Source organism: Sinocyclocheilus grahami, unplaced genomic scaffold (genome assembly GCF_001515645.1).
Source record: "Sinocyclocheilus grahami isolate Dianchi unplaced genomic scaffold, SAMN03320097.WGS_v1.1 scaffold92.1, whole genome shotgun sequence".
NCBI lineage: Eukaryota > Metazoa > Chordata > Actinopteri > Cypriniformes > Cyprinidae > Sinocyclocheilus > Sinocyclocheilus grahami.
The window spans coordinates 2,970,196-2,977,611 of record NW_015505271.1 but is presented as its reverse complement, the minus strand read 5'-3'; the positions used below and the strand labels follow the sequence as shown (position 1 = coordinate 2,977,611).

Genomic DNA, 7,416 nt, shown 5'->3' with positions numbered 1-7,416 from the left:
GACTTTAAGTCTTCATTTCATTTGCTTATCACTATGAATAAATAAACCACTAAAGGACAGAAGAGATTCAGGTCCTGCCAACTGCCTGTTACATATGCCATCACACACTGATCTTTACTAGCTGAAGAATGGGATATCTCAAAGGCCCTTCCTGTTCAGAAACAAGCTCAAAGCTTTAATGGCCTATAAAGAGAGCATATAGTCTACTCTGTGCAGATGGAAGAAGGTCGGCTCTCACAGAGGGCCAATTAATCTGCATGTTTTCAAATTAACCAACAAGAAACATAATAATTCACTACTCTTAAATGCTAAACATCACACAAATTTGTGTATTTACACATTAAGTATGTTGTGAATATGTGACTTAGCTTGTGTGTGACACTATATGGTGTCAACCAAACAACACAACACCACACATGGCCTCTCTGTGGTGGCAGAAGATAAATGTGGTGTAGATGTGTCATAGGGAGGACATGTGCACCTCTTCTGGCTACACCAAGAGGAACCGGCGTTGTGTGTGCATGCTTGTGTGTCTGAGGCATGGATTAGGGGAAAAAGAGAGCAAGGGACGTCAAAGGCACAGCGAAAGTAAGAAAGCGGGAGTGTGACAAACACATGACTAAGGCTGAATGTGCAGTGCTTATTGCTCGGATCAGATGTTAAATCAGACCAGCTGAGGACAGAGTAGGGGAGAGACAAAACGAGAAGATGAACGATGATAAATAGCTATAATGCATATGCAAAGCATGAATTTAAGTAAGCTTTGTGAAAAAACTAGAAGGTCAGGTGAGATTCATTCATGAAGCGTTAATAAACTTGAATAGCCTTGACTCAATGTAGTCAACAATTTTTACAGATGATTTTGAATGAAGCATCATGTCTATATGTCAGCATCTGCGAGAATAAATGCAAAATTGGTATGTTGAAGGCCTATTCTCACCAATAAGAGCAATATCTGTGTGATGTATTGTTCTGACAATGGAAGCCACAGCAGGGAGAAACATCACTTATTGCCTGAAACAGTGTACAGTGTCAGCTTGTGTGTGTGTGTGTGTGTGTGTGTGTGTGTGTGCGCGCGCGCATGCATGTGGTCAGGCCCAGTGGGTAGTAAGACAAACATTCAGCTGTCAGTCCAAGGTGGTCTGAATGGAAAAGACCTGAGCATGTCCATCACCCCTGCTCAGCCTCCAGATGGCTCACCATGGTCCACTTATGGATCGTTTCAGTCCACCTTTCGTTTCAACTGCTATCAACAGATTCAGAGAATATTTGTGGATATTTCACCAAAGAAGAATGTCCCAATTAAAACAATTAATAATTTAATTATTATCACAGTAGTTAGCAACACATTATTTGCAGTATGTGTATGTATGTCTCAGAACACCTGAGAAGAGATGATGCCAACCCCTCAGAGGACCTCAGATGATGCCAACCCTGAAACAACATACAGAACTACCACATTTTGCTATAAGTTTGATTGCATCATATAATAATTGCTGTTAATATTGTTCATCGTCTGTTTTATTACGTCTTATATTGATTTTTCCGTTCTGCTGGTTCGTCTGGTCAGAGGAGAACTGGCCCCCCGACTGAGCCTGGTTTCTCCCAAGGTTTTTTCTCCATTCTGTCACCGATGGAGTTTTGGTTCCTTGCCGCTGTCGCCTCTGGCTTGCTTAGTTGGGGACACTTCATTTCCAGCGATATCGTTGACATGATTGCAAAGATATTATTTAAACTGAGCTGGATGTTGACATCACTGAATTCAATGATGAACTGTCTTTAACTGAAAAATGAGTGTTTACTATTGTCATTTTGCATTATTGACACTATTTTCCTAATTAATGCTGTTCAGTTGCTTTGTCACAATCTGTATTGTTAAAAGCGCTATATAAATAAAGGTGACTTGACTTGACTTGACTATTTTAGGTTGGACAAAATATAACACTAGTACATACTCGATCACAAAAAAACAACAACATTGCAATGCAAATTTGTAAGGCACCCATGTTGAGATGCTGAGTTTAGTTTGGTGTACCACTGGGGGGGGGGCTGAATCTACCCAAGAGGTCAAGGTTGAGCTTGTTACCAAAGCCCTGTTAGCTCCTGCTGGTAACGAGACCATCTGTTTCTAAAAAGCACCGTGGGCATTTAAAATCAGGAGTGTATTCTGACAACATAATGTTTATTTTGTAGGCATATATGCCATGTATTGTTAATATACTTTATTAGCTCAGATGATGCTCTGTAGATCTAATACAAAACCTTTCAAATCACAGTTTCGGGTGTTCCTGAGCTTTCCGTAGTTTTCTACAGTACAGGTATTATAAGCCTCCTCGACTCCACCACAGTCCAAACAATACAACTGTCAATTGTCGACAAGCATTTCTTATCAGCTGACACATAAAATAAAATAACTATTATAAATACATTTAATTTTAATTTAGTGTCACATACGTGCATGATAGATCACAGGAATGTGAGATGCTTAATAAAAGGACACATTATGCACACCGATGTTACATGAATGTGTAGCCTACAGATGCTGAGTTTAGTTTGGTGTACCAATGGGGGGGGGGGCTGAATCTACCCAAGAGGTCAAGGTTTAGCTTGTTACCAAAGCCCTGTTAGCTCCTGCTGGTAACGAGACCATCTGTTTCTAAAAAGCACCGTGGGCATTTAAAATCAGGAGTGTATTCTGACAACATAATGTTTATTTTGTAGGCATATATGCCATGTATTGCTAATATACTTTATTAGCTCAGATGATGCTCTGTAGATCTAATACAAAACCTTTCAAATCACAGTTTCGGGTGTTCCTGAGCTTTCCGTAGTTTTCTACAGTACAGGTATTATAAGCCTCCTCGACTCCACCACAGTCCAAACAATACAACTGTCAATTGTCGACAAGCATTTCTTATCATAGGTGCTAAAAATTCAGCTTTGCCATCACATGAAAAAATTACATTTTAAAATACATTATAACAGAACTGCAAAATGTATTCTAGAAATGTTATTTAAGTGTTCTATTGATTATTTATTAGCAGAGTTCATTATAAAAAATTTCAACCACAAATCCAAATATCCATTTAACCAAGGTATTCTAAAAGCCAAATTAATCAGGTTTGTATACCTTCATCTTGGTCAGATGATGCTCAATAGCCACACTACATTCATATAACATGCAAACGACAACTATAAGTAAGTAAGCTACTTTAAAATAACTGTTGTTGATCAATAGTCAGAACAATATTGACAAGGAGCTTGAAAGAGCTCTATTTTCTGGTTGTAACAAGTGGTAATTGAAATGATCAGAATGTACATATATAGACACAGAGCTACGGAATAGAATCAGCCATAAGACTCAGACCAGAGGATGTGAGATCTTATGCTGAAACAAACAACTTGTCCACTAAGACCCTATGGATGCAATCTAGGAATGAATGGAAGATGGGCTTTGGAGAATTGATGGTAAGAGAGGAAATGAGAAATATATAAGAAAGATCTCCTTGTCTCATGAAGGAAACGCATGCATGCTCTTGCTCTAAAGCCAGCAGTGGTAAAAGGCTTCTGCACAGATATGTGTGCTTGACCCACATTTCTTTTCCTTCCATAAAAATGCATGAGCTATGCATCTGCAGCAAAAGAACTGCAGGATGAGGCAGTATGTGTATGTATGTCCTGTATGTAACCTACACATGCAACTGAAAATCTATGCCAAATCTATATCTTATTATATACTGTATCACTTTTTGCAGTCACTGCATCACCAAACACATTCTATTCATGGTACTGAAAATTAATTTCACTGTCTGACATCCAGGCATACACCAAATATTATGCTGAAAGTAGACCTACTATAAACTATTAAAAGACCAGCCTACTTGGATACACAAAGTTCAAATAAAAACAAGTAATACTGCAAAAGATCAGTCATTACATGAAATTAAAACTGCAATCTGCAATCGCTCTCTCAGTTAAAGAGGTCACGCAAACACATATGCTGACTAATGCATCTAACCTTAGCGCAAAGGCCTACATGACTGCTCATGTTAATGGAATACAGTCACTGTGAAACGTCAGGACTCAAAAGAGAGTGAAAGTGAGTTAGGGATGAAAACATGGTGGACTTGGTAGCAAAAGAGCCCAAGTCTCTCTAACGATATTCAGATCCACACAGGAATGAGGGAAGAAGTAAACGCAGAGAAAAATAGGACAGGTGTCCTATATAACACAGGACACAAACAGAGGAAGCGAAAGCCTTTGCTATGCTTAGAAACTAGCTTGCAATCTTCCCCTATAGCTAAAAAATAACTTTCACTGTGCTTTTTAACAGTTGGTTCCAGTCCACAAATTTGATTGACAGAATCGGTGTTTCTTCTCACTCTGTGATTGCTCTGAGCTGGGTTTCTCTCACTACTAGGCTGAGTGCCACTTCACAGTCTCATCGACTCAGATGTGCGTCATCGCTTATGTTGCATTCGACTGATGGAAGTCCTGCATTGGGTTTAAATGGAATGTCTTAAGTCCTTGTTCACTTGGAGTCCACTATGGAGCTGATTATTATTATTTAAAAAACAAATTCTTATGTATTTGTTTGATGCACCATTCTATGTGGTAATATGCCGTTGAAAAAAGCTGTTGGAGAAAAAAAATCTAAAATTATAATTAAATATCAATATAATAAACTATGATTGTGTGTAACAAACAGTCAGCTTAATGTAGTTATATGGTTAAATCCCAAAATAATTCTTAAATCATATATAGAGTTGTGCGAGGTAGGGGTAAATTAAGCACGATCTGCTGTAACATCCCAGTTGTGTTGCTCTGTGATTTATGGAGCTACCTAAAGTTTACATATGAGTTTATACAAACTTCCATCATCCACTTGACGAAGTGGAACGTGCTTCAAAATGGCGATGGGATTCCCAAACGGAAAGTGCTTAGGAGAGTTCACGAGTGTTTGTCTAAAAACAAAGTGAAACGCACCGTTAGTGTGCACAGAACGTTTTGAGCATGGGAGGGTAAATCACCATCTCTCCGCTCCACTCACATATGCCATTCCAGACCATGTGTGTAAGTTGACACAAAACGCTGAACATTTTGTAACCATTTTCACTGGCGGAAAAAACACAAACTAACTGGCATTTCTTTGCCTGAAACATAACGATCTCAAGTCCATATGAACCACAAGTTGTGACCGACTTCAGTATTGTGATGAATTTCCAAGTGAAACAGAATATTGAATGAGAAAAATAGAGGGAGGGACTTGATTTTATCACACCTCCTTGGCGTCTCTAGATCGTAGCAGACTGATGGTTGGAGGGGAGTGGTTAAGGATGTTGTGCCCAATGCCTAACAAAGTAAATAGGGTCAATTTTGATTTAATGTGGACTTCAAGAAATATCGGACTCACAGTGTTGTAGCCCTACCGACCCGAGGTACTTGATTCACTACCGTGTTGATATGGACTGTTAAATAGGGTGCAGACAACTAAAATCAGTTTACAATGGAGTTCAAATAAAATTTAAGAGAAACTACACCCATAATTGTCAACAACTAAACAAGAAAATACCCATATAATAGTACCTATAGTAACAGAAGAAGAATTCTCTTCCATAACAAGCCAGTCTGTATGACGTCATTTTTAGCTAAGCAACCCGGTGGCTCTTTTCACAGATGGTGTGTGTGAGAAAACATGATTGTCTGCAACAAATCTCTCTTTTTGTTCTCGGTCCCAGTCATACGATGTCATTTAATCTCGCATAATTATCATAGGACCTCATTTGAAGTTCAATGCGTATTCATAACACAGCCATAATACGCTTCCTATGCAATAATATACAATTCGCACTTGCCCTTACAGTCATTATGCACGCACGGCCGATGCAGCCCGATCGTGAACAATAAAACAGCAGACAGCGAGCGCCCTGCAGAATTCAATCCTGTGCTATTGCAGGACAGAATGAACCCCGGCTGCATTTATATATATAGTCATTCTTGCGACAGCCAATGATTTTTCAACCGTCTTCATTCAATAATAATACAGAGATGCTTATTGGCTCGGGTTCCATTCACAATATCACTCCCGACTCGAATATCAGGGTGGACTAAGAGGAACAAAGGGTGAAAATCATAACTAAACGTAAAGCGTTTGGCAGCGTGCATCTCTGCGTAATAGCGCTCGTTCCGTTCATTGACCAGGAACGCGGACTGATTTGACTGATCGCTGTTGTTCTGCATCAGTTACCAGTGTGAAGAACAACACCGGTCATTTCTGTGACACTTCACACCATCCAGCACATCTAAATGCATTTACTCCGGTGCATCAAGCCTGCGTCTCAACTACAATGACTTACCTCTAGCGCGACGGCTGTCTCTCTCTTTCTCAGATCAGGATGCGGTAATACACGACAACTCTGTGTGATTCTGTCAAAGATGAAAATGTAGGTTGGATCGTGTCAAGGCAATAGAGGCGACAGAGCTGCGTTAACATGGTTTTAGTGCGTTCAGAGAGCAGGAGCGTTCTTGTCCTCGAAATGACCATCAGAGTTGACAAAACTGTGGCTTTAGCAGATGCTGTGACTGAATGCATTTGATGTGCTCTGTTAGGCTTATTTTACACACACACACACACACACACACATACATATATATATATGGGGATGATATGCGTTATGCTTTCTATAAGAAATATTTCGCTTTGACTGAAAGCTACAGAATAAATATATTTTAATGATGGTGTGTCTGACTATCTTAGTCCACTAAGACGTGTTAACTTCAGTCGTGTTTGTCTTGTACCTAACGCATACATCGCCGAGTGATATCCGTCAAAAAGTCACTGATTTGAGACCCAACCTGAGCACTGGTGTAGTTTAGTGCGGCTATCTTCTGTTTCAGCTCCTCAAGAACAGCGTTTCCAGGTAGTGCGTGCCTGTGATTCTCGCCCTGACACAAATCTAGACATCCAGTGCGGTGGCGCACCGTCATTTGCATCCAGCTCATTCAAATCACCCTCCCAGGGAAGAGCCGACTTACCTCTAGCGCGACGGCTGTCTCTCTCTTTCTCAGATCAGGATGCGGTAATACACGACAACTCAGTGTGATTCTGTCAAAGATGAAAATGTAGGTTGGATCGTGTCAAGGCAATAGAGGCGACAGAGCTGCGTTAACATGGTTTTAGTGCGTTCAGAGAGCAGGAGCGTTCTTGTCCTCGAAATGACCATCAGAGTTGACAAAACTGTGGCTTTAGCAGATGTTGTGACTGAATGCATTTGATGTGCTCTGTTAGGCTTATTTTACACACACACACACACACATATATATATATATGGGGATGATATGCGTTATGCTTTCTATAAGAAATATTTCGCTTTGACTGAAAGCTACAGAATAAATATATTTTAATGATGGTGTGTC

At 39.9% G+C, this 7,416-nt stretch overlaps 1 protein-coding gene across 1 annotated transcript in view; it reads right to left on the bottom strand.

Annotated features, from left to right (window-relative positions):
* The window catches only part of LOC107587448 (protein SCAI), a 35,072-nt gene extending 28,057 nt beyond the window's left edge, over positions 1 to 7,015 (bottom strand). The window contains exons 1-2 of the mRNA XM_016275241.1: positions 6,856 to 7,015; positions 6,357 to 6,426 (exon numbers count right to left, since the gene is read on the bottom strand). The gene's annotated coding sequence lies outside the window, so the exon portion shown is untranslated. The remainder of the gene's footprint in view (positions 1 to 6,356; positions 6,427 to 6,855) is intronic.
* Positions 7,016 to 7,416: the final 401 nt, after the last annotated feature.